Genomic DNA, 13996 nt, shown 5'->3' on the forward strand with positions numbered 1-13996 from the left:
GATGAGCAGAAGAAAGGCGAAGGAGATTGAGAAAAAGTGGCTAGCAAAGTGGAATAAAAACCAGAATATTGTAGTGTCACCTCTTCTAGAAGGAAGAGGTGATCAATGGGTCTTAGACAAGAACAGAGAAGCGGTCACTGTATTTGGCAATATGGAAGCTATTATGAAAGAAGTCTCCATGGAGTGGTACAAAGGAAGTCTATTTGGAGTGGACTGGGTCAACAATGTAAGGTAAAGAAATAGAACCATGACTATAGAAAACCCATTTTTGAAGTTGAGCTATGAAGGAAAGAGGAGAAATGGGGAGGGCAAGATATGGAAATGGGATGAAGAATTTTTTTGAGATAGAATATACAAAAGCAGTTTAATTAAGCTAATGAGAATGATACTATATAAAGAGATATTGACGATGATCCAGGTAAGAGAGGATTACTGCAAGGAAAATGTTCTTAAGAAGCTGAGAGAGAATGGGACCCAGAGCATAAAAGGAAGTGTTGGACTTCAACCATAGTAACAAGAAGGAAGGGAGACTACGGGTGCAAGTGGAGGCTGCTAAAGGAAAGATGAGACAGTTCTTATTTTATCTCAACCATTTTCTCAAGGAAGTATGAGGTAAGGTTGTAAGTTACAAGTTAAGATGTGGAAGAAGTGGCATAGGAGTTTTGAGGGGGAGAAAAGAAGGTGTGAAATAGTTGTTTAGAAGTGAGAACTTGAACATGCCAGAGAAGACCAGAGGATTGCTAGGCAGTGTGGTGTGCCCTTCCAAGAGCTGTGATCATGGACCCAATGTGAAACCAGCCAGCCTGGCCTCCTGTTCCTCTCTAGCAATACTGAGCTGCTTGAGTGCAGGCATGTTGTTGGCAGGTATTTGGGTTTAAGTAGAGCTGGACGGATGAGTTGGTTGCCAGATGAGAGATGAGTGTGATGACAGAAGAGAAGAACGAAGGACTCAAAGGTGTTTGGAAGAGAGTGACTGCAGTGTTGCATGGTCTTCAAACTCTTTTGCTTGCATAGCCCCTAAAAATAGTTTTGAAAAACTATGTACCCACACATTTTAAGATAACATCTAAATTTTTCATTGTAAGTCTAAATGTGATATATTTTTGACATACAGTACACTTTTATATCTCACTTTTTAAAAAATGTAACCAATGAATTTAAATACCATATAATTTTGGTACCTACCATCATCCATTTAAAAATACATTTAGAAGTGCTTCTTAAATTGAAATTGTACATCTTTTCTTTCTATTTGAACCTGTACTTTCAGTCTACTCCCTTCACACCCACCCCCACAACTAAATTCTACAATATATTTTTGTACTCATAAGATTTTTATTTATCATTCTCACACATTCCTCTGCAACAAAAATATGTATATAAACTAAAGTTCAATGTAATTTTTATATTTTCCATGAGTATAAGCCTCTAAGTGTTGAAAATTGTCTTCTAGACTAACTTACTATTGCGATTATGATTGATATACAAGTGACTAAAATAATTTTTATCTATTCAGACTTTTATCAAAACAGAAATATGTTAACATTTTTGATGAGTAACTATTAAACATAAAATTAAACATTTTATTGTAAGTTCTTCTCTTAATACAAACTAGAACAGTTTAGATAAATGAGGATACCTTTTTCCAGTTAATTATTTCATCCATGGGAAAAAGTTACTTATTTCTAGATTAAGTCATAGAAAATATAGACCATCATTATATATTTTTATTGTTATATATATGTGCTGAGAAACTTTTTTCTCATACCTATGTAGATAAGAATAGAAAAACATTTTATAGCAATGTCACTCAACCTTTTGAATTCCTTTTGATCTGAAAGCCAAAAAATATCATATAAGGATCTATCATCCTTATGTTATATGGAATATGTTAATAACCTATCAGCTGATAACTCAATTTATTGGCAGTAAAGAATTAGAAATCTCCTAACTTGCAAATGGACTTGTTATCCAGTTATTGGAATCATTTATTTTTCTGAAGGAACACATGCCAAAAAAGCTTTACTAAGGTTTATCTGAATGTAAATTATAACTTGCTACTCTTTCACTTAGAGGCACTTTGTTTAATTCAATATATTCAGATAGAAATTTGGAAAAGTAAATAATGTTAATTTGATTACGCCTTGGTCAATACAATATGTTTGATAAAATGCTTTAATTTAATCATATTTTGTTTTAATTAAACTTCTTTTTTTAATTTTTAATTTTTGTGGGTACATAGTAGGTGTATATATTTATGGGATACATGAGATGTTTTGATACAGGCATGTAATGCATAATAAACACATTACGGAAAATGGAGTACGCACCGCTCAAGCATTTATCCTTTGTGTTACAGTCTAATTATATTCTTTTTGTTATTTTAAAGTGTACAATTAAATTATTATTGACTATAGTCACCCTGCTGTGCTAGTTCTTATTTATTTTTTCTGTTTTTTAATACCTGTTAAACTTCATATTTCGAGATAATTGTAGATTCACGTGCAGTTGTAAGAAACAATACGGGGAGATCTTGTGTACTCTTTATTTGGTTTCCCCCTCTCATCACATGTTCTTTGTATATTTTCTTTTTTGAGACAGGGTCTCGCTTTGTCACCCAGGCTGGAGTGCAGTGGAAGCGATTCAAGCGATCTCGGCTCACTGGAACTTCCACTTCCCGGATTCAAGCAATTCTCAAGCCTCAGCCTCTCGGGTAGCTGGGATTACAGGCACTCGCCACCATGACTGGCTAATTTTTCTATTTTTAGGAGAGACAGAGTTTTGCCATGTTGGCCAACCTAATCTCGAACTCCCAACCTCAGGTGATCCACCTGCCTTGGCCTCCCAAAGTGCTCGGATTACAGGCATGAGCCACCACGCCCAGCCAATACATTTTCATCAATACTTCAAAGCTGTAGACTTGGCTCTTTCAATATAAGGAAAACGCCCTCCATGCAATCTAACTGGCAAAGCCAATATCAGTGCCAAATCAGCAGCAATATCAGACTTTATTGCATTCAGAAAGCGGCTGACTTTTTACAATTGTATCTTCACATGTATTTTATGGATATTATTAAAATACTGAGATAGAAACTACCGAATATATTTTGCAAACTAGATTACTTGTTTCTGCAGCCAAGATTAAAATGAAGTAGAATTCATATAATTATTTTGTATGTCTTTCAGCTATTATAAAAACAAGACCACAATAATACATTGTTTCTCAATAGTTATCTGGTATAATGCAATGTAATGTGCAATGAGATGGTAATTTTTTTATGAAATGAGAACTATTATGATAACATGAATGACCTTCCTCTGGTAAGTGAGTTGTATACATGAATCAAGTTTGTTTTTCATCCTTTTGCAATGAGTAAATAAGAATTAATATGAAATTAGAAATTTTCTTTTTTTTTTCTCCTTTTATAGCTATGTTGCCAGAAGAGGTGAATAGAACATTTTTTTTAATTTTTAAAATTTTTTTAACTTTTATTTTAAGTTCAGGAGTACATGTGCAGGTTTGCTACATAGGTAAACTTGTGCCATGGGGGTTTGTTGTACAAATTATTAAGCCTAGTACCCATTTTCTATTAATTTTCTTAGATACAGTAGTCTTCAATAATAAATTTAGACTTTTCCTCTGAATTAAGGAAAAAGGCACGTATGCTAAAAACTCACTGGCCCAGCAGCCAACACATAGTATTATTTACTGTTAACAGGAGGCACAAATTATTAAACATTTTATAAGGTAAAATCTTAAATTTGTTAAAAGTAAATTTTAGCTATCTTATTGAATAATGAACATGAACTTAAAGTATTATTTTTTTACCTTATATATCTTGAAAAAATTGCTAATCTTGGAAAGCATTCCACTGATAGCTGCAAGAATCAGCATCATGAACCTATTCTACCTGGACAGTTCAAAGGTTCTTTTCATTTCACTTGATAAAATGTCCTGGGAATGGGGGAAAGAGTAACTCTATGGGAAAAAAATCTGCCAAACACTACCTCAGCCGGGTGATCAAGGCTAACATCAACAGTGATAAGTCATGTTGATAGTGTGTACCCTGGATATGATGTAAAGAAAATGGCACTTTACCTCTGAGATTTTTCTCCCAAAACCTAGAAGTCCAGTCTAATCATGAGAAAAACATCAGATGAATTCCAATTGAGGGACATTCTACAAAATACTTGGCCAGTATCCCTCAAAATTGTAAAGGTCATTAAAAGCAAGAAAGTCTGAGAAAGTATCACAGCAGAGAGTAGAATATAAGGAGATATGAGTGTAGTATTCTGAATAGGACACTGGCATAGAAAAAAGATATTAGGTAAAAAATAAGAGAAATAATATGGCCCTTAGTTAATAATAACATCATTATTGAAACATTAATTGCTTTATTAATTATGACAAATATACCATAATATTGTAAGATATTACTAATAGGGGGAGCTAAGTGTGCAGTAGATGTGAATTCTATCTTTGTCAATCTTTGTAATCTATCATTGTTCTAAAATTTTAAAATTTAATTTAAAAAATAGTCCTAAGGATAAGTATCTTGAATAAATAAAGTAAAACAAAAATTGTTCAGGTATGTTTTTTAACATGTTGTTTTTAATTCTCAGCATTTTCTGATGATATCTTCTTTGCTTTGCCTTCACAGGACTCTACTTTCAGAGCAGTAGTTTCCTTGGTAACAGACCAAAGATAAAAGAGTCAAAGTAATTAAACAAAAAAGATTATTATTCTTTCCATATCATTCTATCCCGTATCTGACTCCAGAACATTCCAACATGGGAAAGATACACACTGTTTATAGGACCAAATACATAGAAGACAGGAAAACCAGGAAAGTCCTAAGTGTTTCAATTAATCATTAAGAACATTTTCCTAAAACTAATACTTTGGCACATCACTTTATTTGGCACTCTGAAGGTTTTACGGCCCAGTTGCATACACGATAGTAAGATTCGGGATGGGTGAGGTATGTGTCTTTCTCATGTAGAGTAGGTGAAGGGGCTCCGTACACACCTGTGAGTTCTCAGGTGGACCTACTTAAGAAAAAGAATCTATATGATTGAGAGTTTCCTTAAAACTCTCTTTGCAAGGAAGTCCTCCCTTGGGAAGTCTTCCTGTACCTGATGGGCACCTAGTTTGCAGACCACTGGAGTGATGAATTATGGTGTCTAAGCTGGACAAGAAGGGAAGTGAGAACAGAGGGGGATGACCGACTGAGAAAAGCAGTGGGCACTGGTTTGGAGGGTCCCGTGAAGGTGGAGAAATACCTGGAGAAGTAGGAAAAGAAAAGAGAGAACAAGAGTAAGAAGAAGGGAAATGAGATTTCTTTAAAAAGAAATGGAAAAAAAAGCACAAGAAAAGGCAAGACTGGAGTGTGTGTGCTGTTGCGGGCAGGACAGTACCAGGACCAGCAGCATTTTCAGGCAGGCCTGTCTTCTCACACATCTTCATGGCAACCACCGCTGCCCGTGCTCAAGTCTGTCTTCTTCTCAACTGTGTCTCACAAACCCAGAACAGTTCCTGGCACAAGGGAGGTGCACAATAAATATTTGTCAAATACATGAAAGTATTTATGACATTTAAACTGCAAACACTGTTCAGGGAAAATTTTCTCTACCTACCTGCCTGCATATCAAAGCAAGAAGTAGAAATCCTATTGCTACTGGTTCTGTTTTTATGGCACCATTTCCCAAAACACTTTCATTACAGGTACTTTGCATGGAAATATCTCCTTGAGCTCCTTTGAAAAACATTTTTAACATATGAAAAAAATAGTTCAATATGTAACAGTAAGTCTGTTGAGTCTGCTGTTCTTTCCTGTCTCCCTCCGGCAGTGTCTGTGGAAGTGTCATACTTTCTTATTCTACACACATAATACTCTGCTAATATTTACGGTACTGAAAGAATCAGGATCCATTTCTGTTTTCTTCTTTCATTGACTTGAGAGCACATTTGCTCAAGATGCACATTTTCCCAGGCTACCAATTGTTAATTCATTTTCACCTGAGTGTCCGGGGAGCAGCTGCCCGCACTCCAACTGTCCACTTGACAGTCAGTGCCATTCACATACCACACTTCTGATGAGGATCCCTTCGAGTAAAACTGCAAAATAAGGCAAAGGATATAGCAGATGAGTTTGGCTCAGCACTATCTCAATAACAATCTTCTATTTTCTTCAAGATCATCAATACTAGTATGGTTAAATAACATTGCTGGGTTTTTAACTCTTTTTCCACAAGAGAAAGCATATTTTAGTCATGCTGAAAGCTGTAAGCAGACTTTCCCCATATATTTGAGGGTTAAGCTGAGGAAAGGATGACAACGCTCTTGCCAGACAATGGAAGTTCCCAGTGCCAGACATTTTGGGCTCCAATATCTCAAACCTATTTAGCTCTTCTCCACTCCACTCCGTATTTCTTATTAATTCCTTCAAAGTTAGTTTTCTGTCCTAACACCCCAAGTTGCCCTTTTGCTGTTATTAAATTGTAAACCACGTCAAGGAAAACTGATCTTTGAGAAGTACCTAAGTGGCACATTATGAACTGCAAAGCTCCCACAGAGCAATTTAAAATGATGAATATCCTTTTCAAACATCCTCTTCAAAATTGCACATGGACCTGAGCCAGTCACAAGACAGAGCTGTGGAGGATGCATGAAGCTCCCCGTCTGCTCTTCACGTTGCTCATCATTGATTTATAACACGCAGTGCGTCATCTGGCCACACAGACATTGATGGGGCTCGTACCCCATGAAAAGATGCATCCATGGCATTAACGTTTTTCTCCTACCTGCACCCTGATGTGACTCACTGCTATTCCAAGAGCATTTCCACCCACTATTCTGAAAAGGAAAAATAAAAACACAAAACAAAACAAGAAACCTGTGGTATATTTTAGACTTTGAAGGAATAAAGCTCTTTAGAGATAACTTGACTTCTGCTTTCTTTAAAGCAGCTTTGATATGTCTTCTCTCCCTTCAAACACAGCAGCATGAGTAAATCCACTCCTTCCTGCTTCAAGTCTCATAAACAGAATCACTTTTTTTTTTCCTGGAGTGTGTACCATTCACTGCCTGGGTGAGACATACAGATATTTCCTTTCAAACAAGCCGTGAGAGGGCACTGTATGTTGCAGGAGATAAAAATGAAGGCCACAGGCTGGACGCAGTGGCTCAGGCATGTAATCCCAGCAGTTTGGGAGGCCAAGTTGGGATGACTGCTTGAGCCCAGGAGTTTGAGACCAGCCTGGGCAACATAGTGAGACCCTCTCTTTACCAAAAATTTAAAAATTAGCCATGTATGGTGTGCATGCCTGTAGTCCCAACATCTAGGGAGGCTGAGGCAAGAGGATTGCCTGAGCCCAGGAGGTTGAGGCTGCAGTGACCTATGATCACGCCACTGCACTCCAGCCCGGGCCATAAAACAAGATCCTGTCTCAAAAACAAAACAAAACAAAACAACAACAACAGGAAGGTTGCAGATTCCTATAAGTAACCTAAAGGCACAACTGATGCTGGTGTAACTTCTGAGCAGAACCTCCAATGGGGCAGGTATGATGCCTGTCTTCCTCGGCTCACTTTAGCCTGGTCCCATCTCCTGGAGGAGCAGAAGGGTAAAGAAAATCGTGCAAACTCTCACTCTGCAGCTGGAGCAAGGCAGGCTGGGAATGGGGCTGTTTGGTGCTGGTGTCTACCTCATTAGAACAGCCACTATGCTGGCCCCGCTGCTCCCTAGCCCTCTTCTCACAGGGCAGCCCGCCAGGACCTTCCTTCTTGGAAACGGTCCATAACACATTCCCTTAGAATGTCCCGGGACCTCTCGTTGCCATTTTCCATGATCTACTCTCCACTCTCCCCCTGCCCAATGCCCAATTCTTCTGCCCTCTAATTTGCTCATTCCCTGAGATCAGACTTCTGAGAGTTCGCTTTGAGGGTAAACTCATACAATCTGCTTGGGTGCTAATGGCTAGTGCACAGAGAAACACCCCTGGCTCTTCTTTCCCTTCAGGGAATAGAGCACATCTTAAACAGAGGCCTCTTATAAAACATTAATTTTCCAGCCCAGAGGAGGAGGTCTCCTGCTGGGAATTTCAAGTAAGATAAGAAGAGAAAGGGACATCTTGGAAAAGGCGGATCAGTGACTTTTGAGTGACTCTATTTGACAGCTATTTACTGGGTCCTAGTCAAAACATCACTGCAATCCTTGGAATCTTTTGGTCACACACACAAAAAAAGATTTTTGCCGGGTTACCTCAGATAATAGGGGAGCTATGGTAAGGATACACATCAAAATAAGAGCAACTGGAATTTCAGGGGAACACATGAATAGCCAGGGTTATTCAACTTTATAGAAACTGAAATGTAGTTTAGAAATTGGAAAAGAGTTCAGGATTCAAGGCAGATCTAGTGAATATGTTAGCACGGAGTCCCCTGAAAAGAGGGGTTCATTCATTCCCTTGCCTTCATGCTCCTCTTGGCTTCAACTTGCCTGCCGCTATCAGCCAACCACCACTCCCTCTCCTCTGCATGTATTTTGATTTCTGCTAACTCATAACTTCTGCTTATTCATAACTTCTGCTTACTCATAATTTTAACCTACACATCTCTTCTCTTTCTTAGTTTCTAGGTGTACGTTTTTTGCTTCTGTTATGGATTCTAATTGACCCATTCTAATATTCCAGTTCAAATGCCCTAGATGGAGAAGTTACCTGGATCAGTTAATTAGCATTCTTCTTGTTGAAGTACAGCCTTTATATCAGGCCTCAGCCAAAGTATTCTTAGTTGTGAGCAATAAAAACTGTTTTGGCTGGTTTAAACAACAAAAAAAAGGAATTTATTGAAAGGATTGAAGAGATGCTCAGAAAATGAACAGAGTTATTTTCTCAGAGTTCCTTTACAGAACACAGGTCTCTGATATTGTGGCTGATGGAATAAGAGGCTTGCTTGAAAGAAAAGAGAGTGAGCATGAGAGAGAAGATAAAGTTTGGAAAGGCAACATCAAAAGGAAGCTGAGATGAAGGAATAAAGGAAAGTGAGAGACAAGTTAGTCCAGGCAGTAACCACGGTAGAACATTTAAAAAGTTTCCTGATAACCTAGAAGAAAATTAGTAAAAGTACTTCTGAATGTTGCTTTCAGAGCATGGCTGCAAGGAAGGAAAGATGGAGCTAGTATTTTTTAGCACTTACCAGATAGCAGACAACTGTTTGGAACTCTTGTGTGTGCATGTGTGTGTGTGCACGCACACATGTGCACACGTATGTAGCACTCAACAACCATTTAATAAAGCAGACACTATTTTCATTTTATAGATCAGGAAAATGAGGCTGAGAGGTTAAGTGATTGGCTTAATTCACACAGAAAGTAAATGATAGCATCAGAATGTTATGACTCTCCATCTGATTCCAAATTCCACACCATTTTTTCACATCCCATTTCTCCCTGAATAAGACTGAAGGGGAGGAGAATCATTGTGTTCCCCAAAAGTTATGTCTCCAAACCTTGCCTGTAAATTCCCAGGCCTTTGAGTGGTAACTGTCCTACCTATGAAGACGTCCTATGTAAGTAAATTTGTCAAGTAAAATGTTCTAGATATCTTATATGTGAAATTTTTTAAAATAAAGAGAACAAAAGCTTTGTTTCCCATATCAAGCTAGCTTCCTAAATTCTTCACTGTACTTGGAGGCTGATATTGTTTGACTGTGTCCCCACCCAAATCTGACCTTGAATTGTAATAATCCCCATGTGTCAAGGCCAGGTGGAGATAATTCAATCATGAAGGTGGTTTCCCCCACACTGTTCTCTGGTAGTGAATAAGTTTCATAAGATCTGATGGTTTTATAAATGGGAGTTCCCCTGCACAAGCTCTCTCTTGCTTGCCACCATGTAAGACGTGACTTTGCACCTCCTTGCCTTCCACTATGATTGTGAGGTTTCCCCAGCCATGTGGAACTGTGAGTCAATTAAGCCTCTTTCCTTTATAAATTACCAAGTCTTGGGTGTGTCTTTACTAGCAGCATGAGAACAGACTAATACAGAGGCAATAAAGGAGTTTTGTACCAGATCAAACAGAGGATGTTATCAAGGCACCCTACCCTAAGCCAAAAAGATAAGGAGAAAGAAGAATTACAGAACCAATGAGTTTACAAAGTAAGACCACAAAACACATTTACTTGTTTTCCCTGTGTCATTTTTAAGTGGCCAGTATTTTTTTTTTTTTTTGAGAAGTGCAAAGTGGCCCTGTTGACTTTGGCAGCTACCCAAAAGCCTAAAATCACTAGAGTTCACCCAATGTCACCCTGAGGAGGTAGGACACCCTCACACAAAAGCAGAGGGGTTGGGCAATCACTGATACTAACTGTAGTGAGTTGAATGGTGCCTCTCCCAAAATATATGTACATCTAGAACCTGTCAATGTGACCTTATTTGGAAAAAACAGTCTTTGCAGATGTAATTTAATTGAGAGTCTCAAGATAAGATCATTCTGGATTATGGTGGGCCCTAAATCCAATGAAAGTGTCCTTAGAAAAGAAGGGAAGAAGAAACACATCAGGGAGATGATTTGAAGTCAGAAGCAGGGACTGCAGCAATGCATCTACCTACAAGCCAAGGAACACCAAACATTTCTGAATGCTGAGAAAAAGGCATGCCCGGTAGTCCCCCTTTTATCTGAGATTTCACTTTCCACAGTTTCAGGTAACAGGTCTGTGATCTGAAAATATTCAATGGAAAATCCCAGAAATAAACAATTCATAAGTTTTAAGTCGCTACCATTCTGAGCAGTGTAATGAAATCTCGCACTGTCCTGCTTCATCCCGCTCGAAATATGAATCATCTTTGTCCAGTATGGATACCTCCTGTGGATATAATGGTGTATGCACAGTATCTAAGCTCCCCACCCATTAGCCACTTAGTAGTCATCTTGGTTATCAAATTGGCTGTCATGGAATCACACTGTTTGTCTTCAAGAAAAGTTTATTTGACTTTGTAATGGCCTCAAAATACAAGAGTAGTGATACTGGCAAGTCGGGTACGCCAAAGAAAAACTGTAAAGTGCTTCCTTTGAGTGAAAAGGTGAAAATTCTTAATAAGGAAAGAAAAAACACCCAGGCTGAGGTTGCTTAGATCTACAGTAAGAAGGAATCTTCTATTCGTGAAATTGTGAAGAAGGGAAAAGGAAGTTGTGCAGTTTTGCTGTCACACTTCAAACTGCAAAAGTTACAGCCTCTCTTATACAGCATGGGATAAGAGCTTAGTTAAGATGAAAAGGGCATTAAGCTTGCAGGTGGAAGACATGAACAGAAATGTGTTCTGATGAACAGAACTGGGCTCACTACTATCTGTGGTTCTAGGCATCTACTGGGGACCTTGGAACACATACCCCATGAACAAGGCGGGGACTTCTGTATTGGATTCTCTTAGAGCTTCCAGAAGGAATCAACCAACAATTTCATTTCTGGACTCCAGATCTGAGATAGAATACATTTCCATTATTTTAAGCCACCCAGTTTCTGGTCATTTGTTAACTCCAGGAAACTATGGGAACTAAGAAACTAGGAAACTTAGGAACTAAACTAGGAAACTAAGTTTAGGAAATGTCAAGAAAAGCTTTATAAAGCACTTAGTAAAATTTGCTAAGTGCATAATGGAGCAGACTGTAGATGGATGTAAGGTAACTCATGAGAGTGGCACATGAACAGGTGAAATTCAGGAAGCCAATCCAAGTGTGCCTGGAAGGAAGTGGTTCTCTGAATCCGCCCTCTTATAAAATAGACACTGAGGGAAAGAAAGCTTACCTTACCTTGTCACCAAAGGTAAGACAAGGAAAAGAAAACTGCTGTACCAGTCTAAATAAAAAGACTGCCCAGCAATCAACAGTTCTTTTCCCCTCTCTGACAATTGCAGGATGTTGGCAGGGTTTCTCAATGAACAAACTGTATTAGAATCATGTAGAGTATGAGCCAGGCACGGTGGCTCATGCCTATAATCCCAGCATTTTGGGAGGCCAAGGCATGCCAATCACCTTAGGTCAGGAGTTCAAGACCAGCCTGGCCAATATTGAGAAACCTCGTTTCTACTAAAAATACAAAAATTAGCTGGATGTGATGGTGGGCACCTGTAATCCCAACTACTTGGGAGGCTGAAGCAGGATAATTGCTTGAACCAGGGAGGTGGAGATTACAGTGAGCCGAGATCATACCACTGCACTCCAGCCTGGGCGACAGAGCAAGACTCCTCACAGAAGGATCACATCAGGCACAGAAGGATCCACATAGAAAAGATTCACACCCACCCACAATTGCCCTGGAGAAGGAAGGGGAGAGACAAAACAAACAAACAAACATGTAGAGTATGAATGAACCAGACAATAGTGTTGGGGCCTAGGAATCTTATGCACAAAGAAATTTTGAGGACCACTGTTTTGAAGGTCAACAGTTCTAACTGCCCCCCCATACACCTTAGTGTTTCAAAAAGTGAGTTGTGAGAAAACCAGTGATATTCAGAATGATTTTAGCATGGAAGACTTATGCCTTTATTTCATTGTGCATTAAAATATTAAATACAACTGGTATCTCACGAACCAATAATTTCATAGATATTATTGCTTACGATGAAGCCAAGTAAAAATCTAAGGTAAAATTTACTAAGTGCATAATGGAGCAGACTGTAGATGGATGTAAGGTAACTCATGAGAATGGCACATGAGCAGGTGAAATTCAGGAAGCCAATCCAAGTGTGCCCGGAGGGAAGTTGTTCTCTGAATCTGCCCTCTTGACAACACAGCTCATTCCATCCTCCTGCATTTTACATCAGGCACAGAAGGATCCACATAAGAAAGATTCACACCCACCCACAATTGCCCTAGAGAAGGAAGGGGAGAGACAGAGAGCCTTTACTTATGTACCACGGAGCTTCAGAGTTAAGCCAGGTGCCCCTGCCTATCTCTACGTGGAGAACAATTGAACATGGGTGGAAGTAGCAGGCTCCTAGGAGCCGGGCCCTGGTGGGTGGCAGTATACGTGCATGTGTTGGTGGTCCCTGAGACTTGGGTGGCCTGATTCTGTATTGTGCATGATTTGCTTTTCTGGCCACTAATAGGTCTCACGGTGAAGACAGCAGAACCAGATGGAGTAGGGGCTCAAGGAACAGGTAGCCACACCAACACTTCCCAGGAGTTCAGCCCTTTACAGGCCACAGAGCAACAGGATTGTTGAATGTCAGAGTGAAACAGACCGCAGACACCAAGTGATCGAAGTCTCTCATTTTCCAGTTGAAAAACAGGAATACAGAGAGAGAGTCTTCTGGTCAAGGTAGCAGCACTGACTGGTAACTGAAGTTGGTCGGATCAGTTAAAGCCTCCTTTTCCGGAGTTCTGTTACGATATATGACTCTCTACGCCAGTTCCCTAGTAGGGACTCATGACTGACTGTCTCCCTGGCAATGACAGAAACTCCAATCCTATTCGACTCTTTTAATGATTTGGTATAGGATTCAGAGGGGCACGTGGCGAAGGCTGAGCAAGGGCTGTCTGTGGTTAAGCTCATCACAGGATGAGGCCATGCCCCACGCAACTCAGTCAGAGCTGGGCTTGCGATGATGCACCCAGAGTAGTTGTTTTGGGTGGGGGCTGCGAGGAACTCATAAAAGATGTAAGAGGAGGAGAAAGTTGGCAAGAAGTGGATGCTTTCATCTGCAGAGAAAGGCCCCTGAGCCCTAAAAAAACTGCCCTCCTCCCCACTCCCCCCCTCCCCCCCCACACACAAAAAAGTTCACCCACTACACCTGCCTTCCCCAGATGGGCTCCCTGCGCAACGCCTCCTCGTCCTCCGAGATTTTCCAATGGTGGCGCAAGCTCCTCCCTCGCCCGAGCTGGGCGCCGTCCTAGAGCCAAGCGCCCGCTAGAGCCGAGACTAGGGGGCGGCGAGGAGTGGGACCCGCTCGCGGCCATTGGTTGTGCGGCCAGGAGGGGCGGAGGGACGACGCGC

The 13996-nt window shown here is 39.9% G+C and overlaps 1 pseudogene; it reads right to left on the minus strand.

Annotated features, from left to right (window-relative positions):
* Window positions 1-7849, minus strand: part of LOC129393665 (histone-lysine N-methyltransferase SETMAR-like) — a 50907-nt pseudogene extending 43058 nt beyond the window's left edge.
* Between the last annotated feature and the right edge of the window lie 6147 nt (window positions 7850-13996).

Source organism: Pan paniscus, chromosome 14 (genome assembly GCF_029289425.2).
Source record: "Pan paniscus chromosome 14, NHGRI_mPanPan1-v2.0_pri, whole genome shotgun sequence".
NCBI classification, from domain to species: Eukaryota; Metazoa; Chordata; class Mammalia; order Primates; family Hominidae; genus Pan; species Pan paniscus.